At 44.6% G+C, this 24,255-nt stretch overlaps 1 protein-coding gene across 2 annotated transcripts in view; it reads left to right on the forward strand.

Moving 5' to 3' along the window:
* The window catches only part of PKHD1 (PKHD1 ciliary IPT domain containing fibrocystin/polyductin), a 4,356,595-nt gene that overhangs the window by 2,128,069 nt on the left and 2,204,271 nt on the right, over nt 1–24,255 (forward strand). The window lies entirely within an intron of this gene.

The following is a 24,255-nucleotide window of genomic DNA, read 5'->3' on the forward strand; positions in this document are numbered from 1 at the left end:
TTACTGACACACATACGCCTATATGTCAGTGTTTGACACAGAGAGGACTGTTGTACAGATGGTGCTAACATGTAATAAACTGTTGGGAAGACCTGGCAGATGTTATGATATTTCCGGGCCGTAACTCACCACTGTCTGTAGCATGTGTATTATATGTAGATTCATTTTTTTCTATTTACCTTGCATGTTTGTCAATACATGTGTGTACAATATTGTTGTTAAATATTACATTATTCCAAATATATATATATATATATATATATATATATATATATATATATATATACTACATGGCCACGGTAGTGGCCATGTACTTATAGTTAAGTTGCTGTTTCCATAGGAAGAGCAATTTTTGGGCAGCTTATAACTTCGCTCTCCCTGGCTGTATCCTCACCAAACTTTGCAAAAAAAGTATTTGGGTCACTCTGAAGTTTGGTGAGGATTCGTTCAGGGGGGGCAACGTTATAGGGGGGGTCCCAAAACTTTTTTTTTCCCATAGACTGAATGGGAAAACATTTTTTTCTTGCATCTACAGCCCAAACCGCTGGACGGATTTTCACCAAATTTGGACCAGGAGCAGCGGCTTGGTCCCGGAAGCGTGCTTTTGAAAATTTGGTGAAAATCCGTCCAGTATTTTTTTTTAAAATGACCAAAAAGTAGGTTAAAAAAAGTTAGTGATATCTGTGTTCGGTCCGCGGACACACTTCCCTGTTCGCTCCGCGGACAGTGTCCTGATTGGCCAATCGGCTTGCATGATGTTCGCGGACATGCAACGTGTTCGCTGATTGGACGGCGTGGAGCGTGAAGCGCGTCAGATTTTCGGTAGCGCCCGCCATCTTGGATTCGCGGTCGTCCGCGGAAAGCGCGGTGAAACTTTGTTCGAAATTTGTATTCAGTAGAGTGTGTTGGTGTGTAGGAGTGTTTGGGGAGGGTGGGAATGTATGAGATAGGATGAAAGTTGTGTTTTTTATGTGTTAGACGTTCTTTTTGTGTTCGATTTGTCTGCCGACATCACAGGTGTTCTGAAATGTTCTAAATAAACTGAATGGGGGGTGTTCTGAGGACTCAATATGTTTCCGTTTTGTTCGCAAGCAAAGTGAAACTGTTCTAAGAACACTCGCAGTGTCCTGAAATGTTCGCAAATAAACAAAATGGGGGTGTCCTGAGGACGCTGTCCGTATTGTTCTCTGTCAAGTTGAATGTGTTCTTAGAACACTCATGATGTCCTGAAATGTTCGCAAATAAACGAAATGGGGGTGTTCTGAGGACACTGTCCCTATTGTTCATTGTCAAGTTGAATGTGTTCTTAGAACACTCATGATGTCCTGAAATGTTCGCAAATAAACGAAATGGGGGTGTTCTGAGGACACTGTCCCTGTTGTTTATTGTCAAGTTGAATGTGTTCTAAGAACACTCGCGGTGTCCTGAAATGTTCGCAAATAAACAAGATGGTGGTGTTCTGAAGACGCTTCTAAGAACACTCGCGGTGCCCGGGGAATGTTCGTAGGGGGTGTCCTGAGGAAGCTGTCCGTATTGTTCTCTGTCAAGTTGAATGTGTTCTAAGAACACTCGCGGTGTCCTGAAATGGGTCGCAAATAAACAAAATGGGGGTGTTCTGAAGACGTTTCTAAGAACACTCCCGGTGTCCTGGAATGTTCGTAGGGGGTGTCCTGAAGGCGTAGTCCCTATTGTTCGCTGGCCAGTTGAATGTGTTCTAAGAACACTTGCAGTGTCCCGAAATGTTCAAAAATAAACAAAATGGGGGTGTCCTGAGGACGCTGTCCTTATTGTTCTCTGTCAAGTTGAATGTGTTCTTAGAACACTCATGGTGTCCTGAAATGTTCGCAAATAAACGAAATGGGGGTGTTCTGAGGACACTGTCCGTATTGTTCGTTGTCAAGTTGAATGTGTTCTAAGAACACTCGCGGTGTCCTGAAATGTTCGCAAATAAACAAAATGGGGGTGTTCTGAAGACATTTCTAAGAACACTCGTGGTGTCCTGGAATGTTCGTAGGGGGTGTCCTGAAGGCGTAGTCCGTATTGTTCGCTGGCAAGTTGAATGTGTTCTAAGAACACTCGAGGTGTCCTGAAATGTTCGCAAATAAACAAAATGGGGGTGTCCTGAGGACACTATCCGTATTGTTCATTGTCAAGTTGAAAGTGTTCAAAGAACTATCGCGTTGTTCTGAAATGTTCGTAGGGGGTGTCCTGAAAACGCTGTCCGTATTGTTCGCTGGCAAGTTGAAAGTGTTCTAAGAACACTCATAATATCCGCGGACATTAAAAGTTTCCATAGACCATAGTTGAAATGTTTGACTCTATGGACGTGATATGCTGCGGTGGTTGTTGCCAGGGCATAGAGCCTTGGGTGCATGGCCATTTGGCCATGCACCCAAGACTGTATGCCCTGGCAACAACCACCGCAGCATATCACATTCGTATTTGCTTATAACTTTGGGTGAAAAACAAATGTATAAGGAACAAAGGTATTAGATACTATGGATGTGATATGCTGCTATGGTTCTCCTTATTATTGTATACTTACTGTTTGGTCTAGTAACGGGAGTCCATGTTTTTCTTGTTCATTTCTGTGATAAAAGAAAATAGCATGTTAGTATTAGTATTTTGTAATGACTTATTACATTGTATAATCAATGTACTTTTTTTTTTTGGACCCTCATATTTAGTAGATTACAAATCAGAGTACTGTGCAATTTGCTCAGTTTCTGTATTTGTTGCTAAAATCATTGGGTCTGTGGGAGAAAAAAAAATCCATGTTGGATTAAAAAAAACCCTTCTTATGTTATGCTACAGTTTATTTGTTTATTTGTTTTCAGTGTTCACTTGTTGTTTCTGGCTAATGCTTTATACTTTGGCTTGTTGTATTTTTTTGGAGCAGTAACATATTATTTATTTGTTTTGATATTATAAAATTTTGGAGCAGTTAGATACCAATTGGCGTATTCTAACTGTCTATTTCTTTTATATATTTTAGTGGTATTGATTTATCTATTTGGATATTGTTAAATTTTGGGACAGTTAGATACCAATTGGCGTATTCTAACTGTGTATTTCTTGGTCTAATTTAGTGGTATTCATTTATCTGATTAGTTGTTGTAGAATCTTTGAGCAGTTAGATAGCTTTTGGAGTATTCTAACAGTTTATATTTTTTGAACACAAGTTTACTTAGGGTTTAAATACAGTTTAGTTATCTTATTTTGGTTTTAAGAACATCAAATAAGCGTTTGTAAGATTTCCTGGTAATCTCTGCTTTAGAGTAATGGTACTATCATTACATTCAAACCATCCACATTTCTTTTTTATATATGCAGTGTAGTGCCCTGAATTGGTTGTGGCTCCTGCGTGATAGATTATACCTATTGTTGTGAAGGTTTTCTTACCAAGTGATTTTTGACCATGTTTGAATCCAGTCAGCTTGCAGTTGTTTTTGGTACCATCTGCATTGTAACGTAGAAGCATTAGTATTATGTATTTACTATGTGTTTGTATTACTAATGTGGAGCAATTATCTGAATTGCAGGTAGAGCATAATCTACCATTGTTTGCATTTTATACAAGTCGCTGAAATGGAATGGATTCACAATTTGGTATTGATATATATATGAAGCGTTCATTGGGGATTTCTTCTTGTGTCACATTGTTGCAGAGAGTGCATGTATGTTTCCACATGTATAAAATCTGAAAGATTTCATTTATAGGTATGTTTTTGTTTTCCAGTACTTGTAGTAAGTACATTAGAAATTCTTGTGGATCTTCCTGTGAATTTTTTAGTGAATTTCACCATTCCAGCACAGTAGTCCAATTGTTGTCTTATTCCAAAAACACTATACGTGTTGTCAGGATTGTTTGCTGCATTTCTGTGAAGTACTAACATTTGCAAACACAATGGGTCTGTACTGTGAAAGTAAATGTTGTCAACAATTGGTGGTAATTGAAATAGAATATTCATTGCTACATTTACGTAGCAACTTACACCAACTATATATGAGAATTTAAATGGTCCAGGTAGTTCTGTATCTAACTGCTTTTTTTGGAGTTTGTCTTCCTTCTTTAAAGAAGTACTTGATTTACTTTCCCTAATTGATTCTTTTTTGCTTGTGCTACTTGATGAAGCATTAGTTTCTTTTACTCTCTTTGGAGGATTTGCAGTGACATCCTGTTGCATTTCTGTTTGATTTATTTTTCTTTTATAATGTTTTACTTTTTGTGGAACAGAATATGTGTTTAGGTGGGGGTGTAAAGTGAGCGAAGTCTATTGTATTCTAAAATGCAAGGAATATCAGAGTTTATTTTACTTGCATCAAAGTTGATTAGAAATAGACCGTGAAGTGTACGTAAGCGTGATAGTGCTACATAGCTCATGCCTTCTTTAAAGACTGTGTTACCAATATCTATCATTGCTTTGTCTAGGGTAAGACCTTGTGATTTATGAATCGTGACTGTGTATGCAAGAGTTAGAGAAAATTGTTCTCTGCATACATACATATCTTTGAAGAGAAGGAATCTAGCTGTTGAGCGTCCTATCCTTTTTACTTCTGAAAGTTTGTCAAAGAGTATATTGACAAACTGAATTTTGTTGTCGCGTGGGTATGTTTGAAAGCCAACAACTGTACCCAGTGCTCCATTAACTAGTCCTTGGTCCACGTCAAGGTTACGTTTAAGCATTACTCTGCAATTTAAGGATAATTTTAATATCTTTTCTAAGCCTGCTGTGTTTGAGATTGATTTTTCTAAACTATTTAGTCTTGTTGTGGCTTGGTCACACATGGGTAGTGTCATACCATGTACATCTAGTTTGTCTGTGGCGCTAATTTCCATGATTGGTTGCATTTCTTTACTTAGCATGATTTCATTGAATTTGAAACAGCTTGCAAGAGTTGGCATTAAGGCCATACAATTGACATTTTTGTGGGCTAATTGTTCCATAACATCTGTAGCACATGCATTATCGCCATAAAGTGCATTAATATGCCGGGTTTTCAATATTGCTTCTGCTTCTTTAGAAAGTATACCAACTCTGATACTTTTTTAAAATGTTGGCATAAGTGAGATCTGCAGATTGCCGCATGTTTTCTGTTAATTCTCTGTATTGGAAATGTTGCCAAAGGTTGACATATCCAATGCTGCCAACAGTTTTACGGCAGAGTTTGTGTCCTAATGTTTTAAAAATAGGCTCACCTTTTACTGGTGTTAATTGAAGCAGATCTGCAAAAACAATAATGCGTTTTCCTGCAAAGAGCTCTTCATAGTCTGTTTTGAGTACTTCTTGTGATCTGAGGTGAATCAAAGCTAACATCAGGTTGGAGACCAACCTCGCTTCATCTATTAGTAGCATTTTCATTTGTTTCAATACTCTGCGTAATTCTATTGCAGCTTCTGCAGAAAGTTTGTAATAGTCTAATTTGTTCTGGTGTTTTACTGGTAATAGTAGTAATCAGTGTAATGTAACACCACCTATGTTGTAGGCAGCTAAACCTGTGGGGGCAGTGACAACAGCGTTTTTGTTGTTTGTCAATTGTTGAAGGAACTTACTAATGATTTTGATTAGGAATGTTTTGCCAGAACCAGCTTCACCACTGACGTACAGTAGTATAGGTTTATAATTATGGGAGGAACATTCTTTATTTTCATGTTTTACACCATGTGCACTTTGTTTTGTTACTTCTTGAAAAATGCTACTTTGCTCATTGTTAATGTTGATTGCAGTATAGTTAAGTCTTCCTTATCTTCATACTGACACATGGGGGGTAATTCATAGAATTCAGCGCACAAGTGGCGCACGCGGCAGGCGCACAGTGTGCGCGTGCGAATCCCTGCGCCAGCCATGTGCGCCAAAATCCATTTCCGAGCACAGCATATTCATGGATTCCAGCCACCAAAACCAGCCGTGGCGCACACAGTGGCGCAGCGACCCTGCAGTAGCGGCAGTTACGCCCCCAAGAACGCCTCTCGCCCAGGGAAAAGCCATCAATATACCCAATCCAGCGCAAAGGGCTGCGCTAACCCTGTACCAGCACGGCAAGCGGGCTACGTGTATCACTGGGGTGCACGGGAAGTACCTCACGCGATTGGCCCTGTGCGAGGATGGTACGTGTATTTCAGGGGTGCGCGGGAAGTTCCAGACGCAATTTCCGCAGAGTACGTGTATTTCAGGGGTGCGCGAGAAGTTCCACACGCGATTTCAGCAGGGTATGTGTATTTCTGGTTGCAGGGGACGTTCCACACGCGATTTCAGCATGGCACGTGCATTTCAGGGGAGCGCGGGAATATCCACACGCGATTGGGCCCGTGCGAGCAGGGTACGCGTATCTCAGTGGTGCGCGGGAAGTGCCGCACGCGATTTCAGCAGGGTACGTGTATTTCGGGGTGCGGGGCAAGTTTCACACGCGATTTCAGCAGGGTACGTGTATTCCAGGGGTGCGCGGGAAGTTCCACACGCGATTCCTTCAGGGTACGTGTATTTCACGGGTGCGCGGGAATTTCCACACGCGATTGGGCCCGTGCGAGCAGGGTACGCGTATCTCAGGGGTGCGCGGGAAGTGCCACACGCGATTTCCGCAGGGTACGTGTATTTCAGGGGTGCACGAGAAGTTTCACACGCGATTTCAGCAGGGTACGTGTATTTCAGGGTGCAGGGGACGTTCCACACGCGATTTCAGCATGGTACGTGCATTTCAGGGGTGCGCAGGAATTTCCACACGCGATTGGGCCCGTGCGAGCAGGGTACGCGTATCTCAGGGGTGCGCGGGAAGTGCCACACACGATTTCAGCAGGGTCCGTGTATTACGGGGTGCGGGGCAAGTTTCACACGCGATTTCAGCAGGGTACGTGTATTCCAGGGGTGCGCGGGAAGTTCCACACGCGATTCCATCAGGGTACGTGTATTTCAGGGGTGCGCGGGAATTTCCACACGCGATTGGGCCCGTGCGAGCAGGGTACGCGTATCTCAGGGGTGCTCAGGAAGTGCCACACGCGATTTCCGCAGGGTATGTGTATTTCAGGGGTGCGCGAGAAGTTCCACACGCGATTTCAGCAGGGAACGTGTATTTTGGGGTGCGGGGGACATTCCACACGCAATTTCAGCATGGTACGTGCATTTCAGGGGTGCGCGGGAATTTCCACACGCGATTGGGCCCGTGCGAGCAGGGTACGCGTATCTCAGGGGTGCGCGGGAAGTGCCACACGCGATTTCAGCAGGGTACGTGTATTACGGGGTGCGGGGCAAGTTTCACACGCGATTTCAGCAGGGTACGTGTATTCCAGGGGTGCGTGGGAAGTTCCACACGCGATTCCATCAGGGTACGTATATTTCAGGGGTGCGCGGGAATTTCCACATGCGATTGGGCCCGTGCGAGCAGGGTACGCGTATCTCAGGGGTGCGCGGGAAGTGCCACACGCGATTTCAGCAGGGTACGTGTATTTCGGGGTGCGGGGCAAGTTTCACACGCGATTTCAGCAGGGTACGTGTATTCCAGTGGTGCGCGGGAAGTTCCACACGCGATTCCATCAGGTTACGTGTATTTCAGGGGTGCGCAGGAATTTCCACACCCGATTGGGCCCGTGCGAGCAGGGTACGCGTATCTCAGGGGTGCGCAGGAAGTGCCACATGCGATTTCAGCAGGGTACGTGTATTTCGGGGTGCGGGGCAAGTTTCACACGCGATTTCAGCAGGGTACGTGTATTCCAGGGGTGCGCGGGAAGTTCCACACGCGATTCCATCAGGGTACGTGTATTTCAGGGGTGCGCGGGAATTTCCACACGCAATTGGGCCCGTGCAAGCAGGCTACGCGTATTTCAGGGGTGCGCGGGAAGTTCCACATGCGATTCCATCAGGCTACGTGTATTACAGGGGTGCGCGGGGAGCACCACACGTGATTTGCACAGGGGCCTACCCTGCACATGTCCTGCAGGCACCCCATCCACCATGGCCATGCCCCCCAGCCAACCCACATGTCAACTTGCACTACTGCCCACCAACTCATGTCCCCCTGCACCCCCAGCCACCAGGGGCACCCTCCACCAGGCCCCCACCCATGTATCCCACCACCCCCACCCCCCAGCCACCAGGGGCACCCTCCACCAGGCCCCCACCCATGTCTCCCACTCCCCCACCCCCCAGCACTGTGGGGCACCTGCCAGCAGGCCCCCACCAATGTGCAACTCATGTCTCCCACCACCCCCACCCCCCAGCCACCAGGGGCACCCTCCAGCAGGCCCCCACCCATGTCTCCCACCACCCCCACCCCCCAGCCACCAGGGGCACCCTCCACCAGGCCCCCACCCATGTATCCCACCACCCCCACCCCCCAGCCACCAGGGGCACCCTCCACCAGGCCCCCACCCATGTCTCCCACCCCCCCACCCCCCAGCACTGTGGGGCGCCTGCCAGCAGGCCCCCACCCATGTGCAACTCATGTCTCCCACCACCCCCACCCCCCAGCCACCAGGGGCACCCTCCACCAGGCCCCCACCCATGTCTCCCACCCCGCCCACCCCCCAGCACTGTGGGGCACCTGCCAGCAGGCCCCCACCCATGTCCAACTCATGTTCCCCACCACCCCCACCCCCCAGCACTGTGGGGCACCTGCCAGCAGGCCCCCACCCATGTCCAACTCATGTTCCCCACCCCCCACCCCCCAGCACTGTGGGGCACCTGCCAGCAGGCCCCCACCCATGTCCAACTCATGTTCCCCACCACCCCCACCCCCCAGCACTGTGGGGCACCTGCCAGCAGGCCCCCACCCATGTCCAACTCATGTTCCCCACCCCCCCACCCCCCAGCACTGTGGGGCACCTGCCAGCAGGCCCCACCCATGTCCAACTCATGTTCCCCACCACCCCCACCCCCCAGCACTGTGGGGCACCTGCCAGCAGGCCCCCACCCATGTCCAACTCATGTTCTCCAGCACCCCCACCCCCCAGCACTGTGGGGCACCTGCCAGCAGGCCCCCACCCATGTCCAACTCATGTTCCCCACCCCCCCACCCCCCAGCACTGTGGGGCACCTGCCACCAGGCCCCCACCCATGTCCAACTCATGTTCTCCACCACCCCCACCCCCACCTGCCAGCAGGCCCCCACCCATGTCCAACTCATGTTACCCACCCCACACAACCCCCAGCACTGTGGGGCACATGCCAGCAGGCCCCCACCCATGTCCAACTCATGTTCTCCACCACCCCCACCCCCCAGCACTGTGGGGCACCTGCCAGCAGGCCCCCACCCATGTCCAACTCATGTTCCCCACCCCCCCACCCCCCAGCACTGTGGGGCACCTGCCACCAGGCCCTCGCCCATGTCCCATCCATGCCCCCCTGCACCTGGGTCCCACCAATCCCCAATCATGTCCGTAATGGCCATCCTCCCCTGCCAAAAGGCCCAACCAACTATCACATCCACTAACATATCAAAGGCAATTACATGTTACACACCCAATGTAAATAATGCAAATGAACACATGTCTGTCACACACAATGTCTGCAAGTGAATGTTAAAACACCCAACATGACATGCATGAAAGCAATGAGATGATACGACACATTGAAGGATGAAAATAAAAATGTATTTAAAATCAACTTGAATGGAAATGAAATGAGAAAAACCACAAAGCAAAACAACCAAAAGAAGATGAATGTCCATGAAAAATAATCAAAAACACACAGCACAATCAAAATAAATGGTGTCCAAAGTCACAGTTAGAAAAGTAATACAAGTGTAAATGATAAACAAAAACCATTGCTCCATGGCGATGAAAAAAATCCCAAAAAAAAAAATCCATTGAAGAACTATTTACAAGATAATCCCGGGTCCATGAGCCCAACCAAATGAAACCTAACTATGACAACTAACTAATAACTGAACTACATACAAAAATGTGGCGCATTGTCTAATCGCGGTGGGTGGTCATAATTTCGAAAAAAAATGTCGACAGACAAAAATGTCGACAAAAAAATGTCGAAAAAAAAAATGTCGACTTTCGTTTTTTTTAATTATATATTTATTTTAGGGGTTCGGGAGTTAAAAAAAAGGGAAGAATTAAAAAAATAAATAAAAAAGTGGGGTTGGGGGGGGAACCCCCCATTTAAAAAAAAAATGCATTGAAAAAAAAAGTCGAATTTTTTTTTTTCGACATTTTTTTTTCGATATTTTGACTTTCGACATTTTTGTTGTTGAAATTATCACTGTAAACCTCCAATCGCAACCAAATAAAAAAAAAAAGAATAAAGGAAACCTAACACTAACTATATAACTATATACAAAGGCGGCGGGCAAGTCCAGCGGCTCACTCCGTGGGGTTCCGTGCCAGGGCATCATCGAACTCCTGTTCGATGTCCCGGAGGCGGTCCTGTTCCATGGCCCCGAGGGTCCGCAGGGACGACGCCATCTCCTCCTCCAACCCCCTGCGGATTGCCTCGAGGCACTCGGCCCGCCTCAGGGCCCTCTGCATGGAGTTCTCCGCCCTGACCATTGTGAGCCGCGCCTCTTCCGTCCGCCGCCGCTCCGCACCTATCTGCTGGCCCAACCGCTGCCACACGGAAGACACTTCCCGTTCTGGGTCCTCCTGCCCTCCGGCCGATGCCTGCCCCTCTGATGTTGATGGCCCCGAGCCATGATGCCTCCCACGTTGACTCCGCTGCTGCCTCCAACGCCACTGCCTCTGCCAGCACGACGGCATCCAGGCTGATGGATCCACCGACGCCGTCGTGCCCTGCCTGATGATGCCGGCACATCCTCCATCTGCTGGGGTACAGTTGTTGTGGTGTCCACCCCTGCTGGACCTCTGACTCCCGACTGTGGCAGGGATGGGATCCCCACCAAGCTGGCTGCATTGGTCAGGGCAGGTCCACAGGGGGCCCTGGTGGCATCTGGGCCAGAAGACGGCAAGGAGAACAACTGGCGTATAGTCTCCACAGAGGAGGAGAGGGCCGCCAGATTGGCCGACACATGCAGGAAACCCCCGAACATGGACGATCCCAATTGGGCCACATCGGCACGGTGCTCTTCGTGATGACGTGCGTGCTCCTCCTGGGAAGCATGCACGGCATCATGAATCACAGCTGTGCGTATCGCGACCCCAATCAGGACCTTCTCCATACGGCCAGGGGTCCCCTCGTCCGCAGGTGGAGGGGAGTCAGATGACATGGACATCCCCTCTACCTGCGGACGGGCCTGGGACGGGGCATCCCTGCTGGTGCATGGTGGTGCACCCACAGGGTCAGGGACAGCAACATGCACAGGCCCCTCCATGGTGACCTGTGCTGCCTCCTGGCCCTGCCCCTGGACTGCACCACTTGCACCAGCAGGGATGCCCCTACCAGGCCCCATGTGTGCCTCAGTGGCGGCCTCCTCCTCCTCTGTGGAAACCACCAACCTGGATGGCTCCTCACCATCTTCCGCCGGAGCAGGCCCCTGTGGGGGCTCACCCACCCCTTCCGCTGCAGCCGTGGGGGCATCCCTGCCGCCTTGCTCCACAGCGCCGTCTCCGCCCTCTTCTTCACTAGCCGCTGCGTAGAGGGAGACACAGAACACAAGCATCAGGGTACTGTACAATGGTCCCCTAGACAGGAAGCAATAGCAGATGAGTGCCACTGTCAAAGTACACTTCCATCATGTCCCTCCACAACACATGTGTCAGTCCAGGCAAAACACACACAGTGACAGTCATGGTGCATGCCATGGACATTTCCATACATGTCCAATGGACTCTCGAAACATACAATGTAATGGAACTCACATGCATCATGGGTCATGCCTATCACATGCACACACTTCACCTCAGTCACATCCATCTGGCCCCGTACACCCCAATCACGGTGGATACAAGGATGACTAGGCTGCATCAGTGAATCTGTACATTGTCACAGACATGGGTCATGCATCCATGGCATTCACAAGTCACAGACACGCAGGTCAGGCACACAGACATGCATACCATATACGTACCTGGCATCAGCACCCATCCCTCATCCCCACCCATGTCCAGGAACAGAGACTGCCATGCTCTCATGTGTACAATTTGCATAGGGCTCCCCATGTCGCATTTAAACACATGCAACAACCGTGCGGTTCACACATTACTGGTCGCACATGCATTACCATGATGTCCCTGCACACATACATGCGTACATGGCCTACGTCACACATACAGGCAAGTATCAGACAACCAGCACACTGCAACATGCCCTGTCTCACACAGCAATGCTTGGCCACTTACCGCTCAACTCCAGACGGGTCTCCCTCTCAAGGACCTGGGCGTGGAGCGCTGGGTGTACGCGTTCCAGGACCCTCATCTGGATGGAAGTCATGCGGCCCCGGCCCCCCTCCACGAGGCGCCGGGCCTTTATGAGGGTCCTGGACCTCAAGTCCTCCCAGCGCTTCTTGACCTTCTGGATGGTGCCGGTTGCCACCCCCTCCGCGTTGATGGCAACCACACAGTCGGCCCAGATCCTCTCCCGTCCTTCCTTGTTGGCGCGGGATGATCCGAAGAGGGCATCATACTGCCCCAGGACTTGCTCCACCAGGACACCAACTTCGGTGGCAGTGAAGCTGGTGCCTCTCTGCCCCTCTAGCCGGGGGTTGCCACTGGTGCCAGATGTTGATATGCCCGACATGGCAACCCCAGGGGCAGGAGTGGGTGGGCAACTGGGTCCTGGGGCTGGGCTGTGGAGCGATGTTATCCGAGTCGGAAGTCTTCTGTTCCAGCAGGGGTGGACACAGCAACTGGACCCCTGCAGATGGCTGATGTGCAGGCACCAAATGGCAGGGCACGGTGGCAGCAGGCAGGCAGGCAGGCAGGCAGCAGCAGATGGCACGTGGGAGGCTGCTCGGGGCACTGGGGGGGCAGTAATTCGGCCTTCTGGGCAGGAGCGTGGTCTTCCGTGTGTTTTCGCGTGGCCAGCTTGATACAGAGTGATTTGGCACGTGAAAATCCTGCACGTTAGCGTGAAATTCGAGGAAAGGCCCTCAGCGCGTAAGCGCGTCATCACGCGTACGCGATTTCATTGGACCAAAGGCGTAAGCGCGTCTGTGACGTTTCGCGCATGGGCGTTGCCCTGCCAGGGCTTGGAGATCCCGCGTGCCTTTAAACTGCTCTGTACGTGCTTTTCGTGCGGTGCGTGTGTTTTCCATCCGTTGGGGTTCACACGATATTACTTCACAGCGGGTGTTGGCTACGCGTTCTTCTACACGCAAGGCAGACGGTGAGTGGTACCCCGCTCCCCCCCAGGCCCGATCGCGTGAAGCGAACCCCTGAAATACACGTAGCCCGCTCCCCCAGGCCCGATCGCGTGAAAAACTTCACGCGAACCCCTGAAATACACGTAGCCCGCTCCCCCAGGCCCGATCGCGTGAGAAACTTCACGCGAACCCCTGAAATACACGTAGCCCGCTCCCCCAGGCCCGATCGCGTGAAAAACTTCACGCGAACCCCTGATATACACGTAGCCCGCTCCCCCTGGCCCGATCGCGTGAAAACTTCACGCAAACCCCTGAAATAAACGTAGCCCGCTCCCCCAAGCCCGATCGCGTGAAAAAGTTCACGCAAACCCCTGAAATACACGTAGCCCGCTCCCCCAGGCCCGATCGCGTGAAAAACTTCACGCGAACCCCTGAAATACACGTAGCCCGCTCCCCCAGGCCCGATCGCGTGAAAAACTTCACGTGAACCTCTGAAATACACGTAGCCCGCTCCCCCAGGCCCGATCGCGTGAAAAAGTTCACGCGAACCCCTGAAATACACGCAGCCCGCTCCCCCAGGCCCGATCGCGTGAAAAACTTCACGCGAACCCCTGAAATACACGTAGCCCGCTCCCCCAGGCCCGATCGCGTGAAAAACTTCACGCGAACCCCTGAAATACACGTAGCCCGCTCCCCCAGGCCCGATCGCGTGAAAGACTTCACACGAACCCCTGATATACACATAGCCCGCTCCCCCAGGCCCGATCGCATGAAAAAGTTCACGCGAACTCCTGAAATACACGTAGCCCGCTCCCCCAGGCCCGATCGCGTGAAAAAATTCACACGAACCCCTGAAATACACGTAGCCCGCTCGCACAGGCCCAATTGCTGTATGTTGCCACTTTTGTAATGCGCAGGGACGCTACCGCCTGCCTTCGTGTGGAGGACGTGTTTCGGCTTGTGCGTGTCTTTGGCTGTGCGTGGCTTTGCCCTATTCGATTCCATGAATACTTGTGGCTCGAGTGCGTGTGGGCGTTCCGTCTGCTTCTCTGCAGTACATCCCCAGTTACGCCCTTATTTTCGCGCGTTGTTCCCCATTCCGCGCGTTACGCCCCGTGTCCCGCCCACTTTCTGGTGTATGCGCCGAGGTTGTGCGCTTTCACTGTGCGCGTCGCGCACGCCTTTCGGGATGTTGCAGTGACTTGTGCGCCATGCACGGGTTTGGCACACATCCCGAGGTGTACACGTGCAGGGACTTCCATGAATCGCACGCGTGCGCCTGTTTTTTTCCGCTTGCGCCTGCTTGCGCCTGCTTGCGCCTGCTTGCGCGAAGATTTTCGGCGCACGTTTGTTCCATGAATCGGCCCCGTGGTGTTTTCAACTTCTATCATAGCTAATTCTGCCTCATTTATTAGTGGTTCTCCCAGTGGTTCTTGGCTTCCTGTTACCGAAGGTTGACTACTGTCAGGAGAGTCCTTATCTAGTTGGGCTTGGAGTTCTTCTTCGTGTTGCTGTTCATTGTGCAACATTTTGTTTATACTGTGTAAAGTTTACATCAGTTATAGTGCTTTCATTTGCTTTGAAAGCATCCTCATATGAGTCATAGTTATCTAGTATTTGTTCTTCTTTTCTCCATTGTTTGAAGAGTAGTAGCAGGGACATGTAATATACTTATTTATGTTGAGGAGTCTTTAATGACAATTTGATATGATTAATTAAATTTGGTTTAGTGAGCTTAACTAAGTTGCCTTCACAGTTTGTCACTCTATATTTAACTTTTTTTTCATCAGGTTTCATATTATTTTTGTATGTGTAGTTTTGGGCTATGTGGTATAGACACATGTTTTCCAAAGTATTACTTCTGTTTGGGTAGTATGTGTCTAATAAATTGTTTTTTAAAATGTCTCAGCTGTTGGGATCATGTTTGGCTATTGTTTCTATATCTTCATATGATTTTAGAACTCTTTTTCTAGATTTAGCAGGACCAAGACTTAACCATACTATATTTTCAGATTTACCATACAATGCAGTACCAGTTAAACGATCAGCTGCTTCATATGATCCACATTCTCTATGGGTGAGCATTTTTATGCCCAAGCTGTATAATTTCTGAGATACTGTTTATCTGATGGCAGGTCATTCCAGAGGACTTGAAGCTCTGTCTTTTCTGCTTTAGTTAAGTATGTGGTGACATATCGTGCAACTGCAGTAGAATTGTCTGCAATGTACTGCACATCTATGTTTGCATTCCATAAGTGGGCAATGATTGCATTATAATCATTGATATATTTTTCTTCTTTTCTTTTTATGTAATATGTATTTTTAGGTGACTTACCTTTAACACTATGTCTAACTGAAGACATGAGGTTGTTCACTTGACCTGTATTTGTAACTGGTCTAGGGAAACCAAATCGGCATTTGGTGTAGTATTTCCCTTTGTTTTTGTATTTGCGACTACAATATTTTCCACATTTATGTCTTTGAAATTGTAAAATATGTGCATGACGATCACTATTTGTGGCTTCTGATGGAATTTCACAAGTGACATATTTTTCAATAAACTGTAAAACAGTGGCATCACTGCCTTGATCAAATTTAGGAGCATCTTTAATCCATAAAAGCATGTGGATATGTGGTGCTCCTCTGGCTTGGTATTCTTTTCTCCAAAAGAAGTGTTGCACTTCTCCAAGGGGAGGAACAGTTTTATTACAAATAAAATGTAGCATAGCAATGAAGCGATGGTGAACATATCTTGAAACATTAACAGGATCCAAAGAACAAAGTTCTCCAGGTGTTAGTATATCTATGTTTGTTTTGTTTTTATTTGATATGCGTAGGAAATCATGTAAATCTTCCAATGCATATTCTGCACAACTTAATGTGGGCCAAGGTTTCTGATCATACAACGTACATCTCCATGACGTCGAAACCAGTACTCTTTAGTACCACGCATATTTGCTAATAGATTTGTAATATTTGATTGTAAAACCTCATCCTTTTGTTGCACTTTTTCTAATAATTGTGTAGCTGTCATATTTTGAAAGTGTGATCCTGATTTTAATATGTAACATAAAGTTGCTAGTTCACTTTCAAAGAGTATGTGGAATATGCATTCCACATTTTGTCTAAATCTGAGATCTTCAGAATACATCCGTAATGAGCGGTATTCTGAAGCTGATATTTGAATAGGTCTATCATCATACCTTCCTCCTTTGCCAGTAGGAAAGAGTAGAGGAAAAGCACCTGCTTCTATACTTCTATACTTTTGTTTGACACATTTGGTAAGTTTCCAGTACATCTTCTACGGTGTCATTACAGTGCAAAGGATGAATTGTATAATGGTCTAAAGTATTTGATATTGTAGCAGAATCTAGTAGCTCAAATTGACCAGCTTCTTGTGTTTCTTGAATTATTTCAGTTTTATCTTTCAAGTTTTCTTCGATATTAATTTCTTTGTAATATTCATTATTCTCTTTAAGATATTGGAAGGCTTGTCTAACTTTATATAAATCTACCAGCTGTTGCCATATTTTTTTGTCTTTTGTAGGTACTCCATTTACTAAGATAATTAAAGATTGCTGCATTGGACGTTGCACTCCTAGAGTATGCACATTTTCTTTTAGATCTAATGGTAAATAAACTACTTTTCCACGAATGCCTCTTACCAATTCAGAGGGAGGTAATTTTGCTGTTTTTGGTTGTAGGTGTATTATTGCTTGAAATGCATGTACTGTTTGAATTATGATGCTCTCATATAAATTAAGTTGTTGTAGGGGTTTTGGTAGTGGGTATAATTCCAAATTATTTGTGATAGCACGTGAATGAGTTTGGTTGATGTCAAGTTTTGTAATGCAGTAACTGCAAAGTATTAAGGGCTCAGTTATTTAGTATTTGTTTTCTGATAAAAGGTAGAGAGCTAATTCAAACCATTTAGAATCTTCATTGTCTTCTATTTTGTATGATAGGTCTACAGTTTTTGTGTTACTTTTATAAAAAGTTCTACGGCAACATACACATACATGGTTTGGTACTTCAGCTGATGTACTTTTAAATTTTAGTATTTCTTTTTTGTATGTGTTTAGCAAAAGGTTGCCATATGTAGAATTGTTGCTTAATTGGTTTAAAGCTATTTCATTCTGTAAATGGCTTTCACTTCCAAAATATTTTTTCTGGATATAATGAATTTCTTCAAGTAGGTCTTTTGCTGTACCATGTAGAAGGATGTTATTTAACTTTGCTAGCGCTAAAGCAGGACTTTTAGCATAGTACAGTTTATAGACTAGATTTCTTATAGTTGAATGATGTGTTGATATCCTTTTGATATCATGGAAAGTGGTTTTACAAGTAGGTGCTGTAATGCAGGCCAATGAATGTCCTTGTAGTCCTGTGTACTTGCGCACTGGACAGGTATCCATATTTTGCAGTAATTTAATTTTGATTTTGTCTTTGCTTTTTACATATTTATTGAGGAATTGGGGTAAAGATTTGAAACATTGTTTGGGAATGTTACACATTGACGTGCATGGCCATTTGTACACTAGACATTCTGATTCAGTTGAATGGAGGGGTAATTCTAAGTTTCCAGGGCATATTTTTGTAAGGAGTACTTCTTGTTCCATTATGGTATTATTCACTTTTTCATAACCTCGACCACTGCTATGTTTGGCAATTGTATTTGTTTGCTTTTGTTTGTACGCTTCTTCATTAAAATATGGGTTTGTGCTCGTAGTGTGATTCCATTCACCTCCGCAGATACTTAAGAAGTCTTTTTTGTAATTTAGTTATTAGTTTTGTTAGTGGTTTCATTTTGTTTAACAGTAAAATAAATAACTTTCTTTTCAGAAGAATTGCACTGTCCATCAACGCCTCTAAGATTAATTTCCTACGATAGGTTTTAAGCATTGAACCTGATTTCTCTCCTGTTTTTATAAGATTTTGAAGGACTTTGTGACGGTACATTTTGGCTAAAATACTTTTCTTGGTATGCTTACTTTGCACCATATTAAAATTTGAAGAAGTAGTTTTACCTGTAGTTATAGCTGATTTTCTGTTAATTGTTTTTTGGTTTGTTTTACATTTTGATAGAGGAGGCAAAGTTTTTGTACTTGAAACTTCTTGTGTTTCACTAAATGACTTTATTAGCTGTTTTGTTTCAACTTTTTTTTACAAATTCTGCTAGAGATGGATGCTTATGTTGGACACTTTTATTTTCATTTGCTCTACTTTTGCGTTGCTTTCTACGGACTTGACTTTTGGTAGGAATTCTTTAGGGTCTGTTGAAAAAAATAAAGAACATATGGGTTGGGGTGTTCTGGAATGTATGTGTGCTGTGTGCATGAGTGTTTGAGTAAGATGATAAAGATGTATGTAATGGTGTGTGATTGTGCATTGGGAACTACAACTAGCAGGGATAGGTACTCTTGAATTTATGTGTTACTAAACTGGGGTTCAGATGACAAAAAAAAAGTAAGCTAGTGGTGTGGAAAAGTACAAATAGTAAATCTAATGTATACAATTAAAACAGTTGTTTGTCCTATAATATGAAAATTGTAGCGGTTCAGTTGGGTAATTTGTGTGTGCAAAAATAGGAATTTGTGGGCCATTTTGGCTGTAAATCGCTGTTTAAGACATGGAGATTTTTGAACAAAATGGTACACAATCTCTATTTTTAGGCACCCAAATAGCTTGTATTAACGTTATAGTATGTTTGATTAATAATACAAATATTATCGTGATATTCTACTTACTTTTTTTCTTAAATTAACAGGTAACTTCTTAGTTCTTCTTTGTTCTTCGAATTCGGCTGCTTCTTTTCAGGAGACTGGTCTTCACTGCAATTGTAAAAGCTTCAAATTAGTAACTTTGTTTGTATATAGCACTGTTTTTAATTTAGATATTGATTTTTTTAATTGAAATCCTCAGTGCCTTCTTTAAAACCATTAAACTAATTTATTTACATAAGATGCATTGCATCAGTTCAGTACATATGATATGTTCTTAATAAACAAATTGTATTGAATGACTAACTGTAGCAAAAAAAATATCTTTACTATGTCTTGTGAAATTTATAATATACCAGTGAATACCACTATTTCTGTAAGTAAGCTGTTCTAGGTAATAGCGCCTCAATGTCATGTCTAAATTAAAGTAATTAAGTAAATAAATAAATAAAACCAAAAAATATGAAATTGTGTAAGTATTTTTTTAAAGATTTAAACATAGATTGTGCTTGCATGTAATTTTGTTTGAATATATGTAGTCTATATATTTCATTTAAAAAATGTTAGTTTAACATGATTTGAGTGTGTGTGTATAAAGAAAGTAAATAGTATAAAGGTTTATAAGTGATAGTTGATTTTAGGAAATTGAAAAAAATACAGTAAATTCATTTTACAGATTACACAAGCTAAAAGTCTGTTTGAAAATGTGTTCATCTACTGTACAGAAAATATGCATACCTGAAGTTTGTCTTCATGCATATGGATATGCATGGAGCTGCAAGTAGTAATCTTGGAGACTTGTACAGTATTTCTGGTAGATGGTGCTTGCCAATGATATGACACTTGTACTCAGAGAGATTCACAGTACATTTGCACTGCTGATCTATGATGATGCAGTTAGATCTAGAGGTATTGAATGTGATTGGTGCATGGTCATGTGAATTTTTAGCTACATCCAATACGGGAATGGCAGAGAGAGTGAAGTGGAAATGGTAGAAGGGCTGTTCATGTTACGATATGTCCGCGGACATGGCGGTAGTTCGCGGACATCGGGAGTTACATCCGGGGATTTTTGGGTTCAGAAGTCATGCAAATGAGAATAAGCACTGAAAGGGATTGGTCAGGAAAGTTTAGTGGGTGTGTTGTGCCAGGAGAGAGTTTCTCAGATACTCTTTTTGCTGAGAGAACAAAAGATAGCTATGGCTGTGTGTTTCAGAAAACAGATTGTTTGGATTTTGGGAGATTCGTGGATACATTGGTTGAAGGTGCATGCAGAAAGCTGTGGATTAGCTGTAGATCTTGGATTCCCACATGTGGAAGTACACTGGCATGGAGTACGTGGAATGAAGTGGTTGGACTTGCTACCTCTCTGTGCTACTTTGGAGACAGAGCAACATCCAGACATAATTGTAATTCATTGTGGAGGGAACAGTTTAGGACATGTGACTGGAATTTTTTTGCAATTTGCTATGAAAGAAGGACTTGGGAAGGTTATGGACATGTTTCCTAATTCTCAAGTGATATTTTCATGGATTGCGCAGAGACAAATGTGACTTTGTTCTTCTTCATTTGGTCCACAAATGGAAAAAGCAAGGCGCAATGTTAATAAGGCTGTTTTGCCTTTCTAGGAGATTTTGGCATGTCCTCTTTTCACAATGAAAATATTATGTTTCGTAGTACATACATTTTTCGCAGAGATGGAGTCGATCTTACTTATGCTGGCAATCAGATTTGTCTGAGAAATGTACAAAATGCATTGCGACCTTTTTTGGAATTACAACAACCATTTTGAAGTAGGTGTTCGGCATTTATAATTTTTGACTTACAAACACCACCCAAAGGCTCTTTTCAGAGCCACCACTTCTTCCCAGAGAAAATTGCAATGTTCGTGATGGGGTAGCAACCCAATTTTTTAAATGTTCACGAACTGTCCGCGGACTTCTAAAAAATACAAAGGGCCCTGCTTCATTTATTTTCACTTCTATTTTTTAACTGTGAAAGTTTGATTTTTGATATTTTGTATTTATTTTGGTTTTTTATACACGACACACTAGGAGAGGAGGGGAAAGGAAGGTAAAGGGGGGGACATCAAAGATGACATCACATGTCTGGCTCACTCTTTTTTCTTTTGCTGACATATCTAGGCCACATGGTTTTCTTCAGTAACAGTCAGAAACTAAACATTTTATTTTATTTGTAGACGTATCCTTCAAGTAGTTTCTTACAGTAATTCCCTTAGAGTCCAGTCACATCATATGAAACATATACATAGGGGAAGACGCAAACTTGAAAGACAGCAATCCTTTTTGTGCATAAAGATAATCAATAGACTTATCAGCACTTTCTGATAGTTCTGTTGTTTTTTTATGGCTGTACTTTCCCTGTATACGGTCATATTTGTTTACATTGTACTCACACTACTTTCCTTAGGGTCCAATCACATCAAGTGATACATATACATAGGGTAAATAGCAGCTTTGAAACAGCAATCATTTATTTGCATAAAAATAATCAGTTAGGTTATGAATTGTTTCTGCTACTACTTGTGCTTTTTTGCTAACTTCACTTTCCCTGTATATACCCATATTGGTATGTGTTCTTGTCTCTTTGTGTTTTGTCTATAGTAAAGCAATTATGTAATACATGGGTTTTATTAGCTACTTATTACATATTTCACAGTACACAAAAATCTATTAAGAAAACAATTATCATTTCATTATTCAACATATTAACATTACGAATATTATACCTTCATCTTGTACGCTGCACACAATGCTATGTTTCTGCATGAGTAGCTTAGTATACTAGATAGAACCCCATAATGGAATGCTATTTATATCAATGCATCGTTCAATGCACTAATTAGGGTATGATATTTATTGCAATGAGTCTTGACACTATTTTCGCAACATTATAATAAGAATCCCTTGTACACATATTTCATGAAAAGTACATACACATGTGATGTCATCAGTGATGTCATCAATGACATTTGTGATGTCATCTTTGATGTCCTTGGTGTTAGTCTTAGCAGTGCACGGTGGTGGTGCGAGTTATGGTTGCTTAGCTTACCATAACTGGCGAATTTCAAGGGTTTTTCGTTTTTACTTGGAACCATAACGTCCCTTTAACAAAGTTTTTTCACTGAATATATATATATATATATTACATGGCCACGGTAGTTGTGGTTAAGTTGCTAATCCCATAGGAAGAATAGCACTTTATGGGCGGCTTATAACTTCGCTCTCCCTGGACAAATCCTCAACAAGCTTTGGAAAAAACAGTATATGGCCCACTCTGAATTTCTTTGCAAAGTTTGGTGAGGTTTGGTCCAGGGGTGGCAAAGTTATAGGGGGGTCCCAAAATGTATTTTTTTCCGATAGACTGAATGGGGAAAAAACTTTGCTCACGCCTACAGCCCAAACCGCTTTACAGATTTTCACCAAATTTGCGGCAGGGAAAGCATCTTGGTCCCAAAAGCATGCTTTTGTAAATTTGGTGAAAATCCGTCCAGTAGTTTTTAAACAAAATGACCAAAAAGTAGGTCACAAAAAATTATTGATCTCTATGTCTGGTCCGCGGACACACTTCCATGTTCGCTCCGCAGACAGTGTCCTGATTGGCTAATCGGATTTTGTCATGTCCGCGGACATGCAACGTGTTCGCTGATTGGATGGTGAGGAGCGTGAAGTGCGTAAGATTTTTGGAAACGCCCAACATCTTTTTCGCGGCAGTGGCCATGTCCGCGGACATCGCGGTAAAAACATATGAAAAAACACAGCATTCCACTTGTCAAACTTATCAAATGATCTCTGGGGAGGTGAGGGGTGATGAGGATGGGATATGGCTGCAAGAAGCAAAACAAACGGGTGTTTTTTACGGATAAAGTCCGCAAACAGTCCTGATGTTTGCGAACAGTCCTCTGAAAGTTTGCGAACACCTTAGCATTACACGGTTGATGAAATGCAGTTCTTGGATGGCTTATAACTTTGGTGCCACTTAATGGAACTGCATGAAATCTTGCAGGTATATTTCTGGGCTGATTCCAAGTGAGTATGCAAAGATTGGTGGGATTCTGTCATGAGGGGGCAAAATTAGAGGGGGGTCCCACAATAATGTAAAGGCTTATAAATGAGGTGCCATTTGAGGAATCCTCATTTAATTTGGGAAACTGATAATACATTTAGATATGAATGTTTTTCCGAAGTTTGGTAGGCTTTTGAGAAGAGGGGGCAAAATTAGAGGGGGGTCCCAAAATAATGTAAAGGTTTATAAATGAGGTGCCATTTGATGAATCTACACTTCATTTGGCAAACTGATAATAGATCAAGATATACATGTTTTTTCAAAGTTTGGTGGGATTCTGTCAAGAGGGAGCAAAATTAGTGTGGGGGTCCCAAAATATTGTAAAGGCTTATAAATGTCGTGCCATTTGACAAAGCTACACAAAGGTTTGCAAAAAGATTATAGATCTAGATTTAGATGTTTTCGTAAAGTTTCAATGGATTTTGTCAAGTAGGGGCTAGATTATACGACGATTGTATGTGCATACATTTGACACTTTTGAAAAAATAAAACATGGGTGGATTTCCAGCAAACTTGCGTAAGGAGCTTTGGCAAGGACCTACAAGCATGGTTTTGCAAATGTGCCAGTGTTTTATTATTTGACAAGTGTCATAATGTAGCTACAAAAAATAGCGATACACCTTTAGTGACTGAAGGGTAGCCTGTGGCCATGGGCAGTGGCCAGATTGTCCGGGTCATGGAATAAGGTCATGATCCGGACAATCTGGTACTGGCCATGACCACAAGGGACAAAACATAGGATTAAAGTGGCCATGTCCACCTGGGACCGGCTTTGTGGTAAAGTTATTCGAAATTAGGATAGATTTGAAAGGGAAGAAAAATGTGCTTGTGGTAATATGGTCATAAGGTTCTCTTTTTGCCTTCTGCAGGCTGCTATGGAAAGCGAAGAGGGGCCCTGTATGGAACCCTCACCTTCCATTTCCATGGTGGCCATTCTGGAAAAGGATGTTCCTTCCTACACCGGGACGTCGCAGGCGTCCCGGTGTTGGAACGAAAATCCTATTTTCTAGCACCACGGGTTCCCGCTTTGGGAACCTACAGTTCTAATGGCCTTTATCCCACATTTCAGGGGCTGGAATGGGGGGATAATGGTCCAGAGACCTCGTTATCCACCCTTGCTTCGCTTGGCCTGATATCTTGGGCTGCTGGGCCGGTATCCACCGTTCCAGTCCCTGGAACAGAGGATGAACGCCACAATATTCCCATTAGCATAACAAAAATTGCAAATGGAAATGTTGGAAAATCTTATTTA

This window comes from Ambystoma mexicanum, chromosome 4p (assembly GCF_040938575.1).
Source record: "Ambystoma mexicanum isolate Mex_15411 chromosome 4p, UKY_AmexF1_1, whole genome shotgun sequence".
NCBI classification, from domain to species: domain Eukaryota; kingdom Metazoa; phylum Chordata; class Amphibia; order Caudata; family Ambystomatidae; genus Ambystoma; species Ambystoma mexicanum.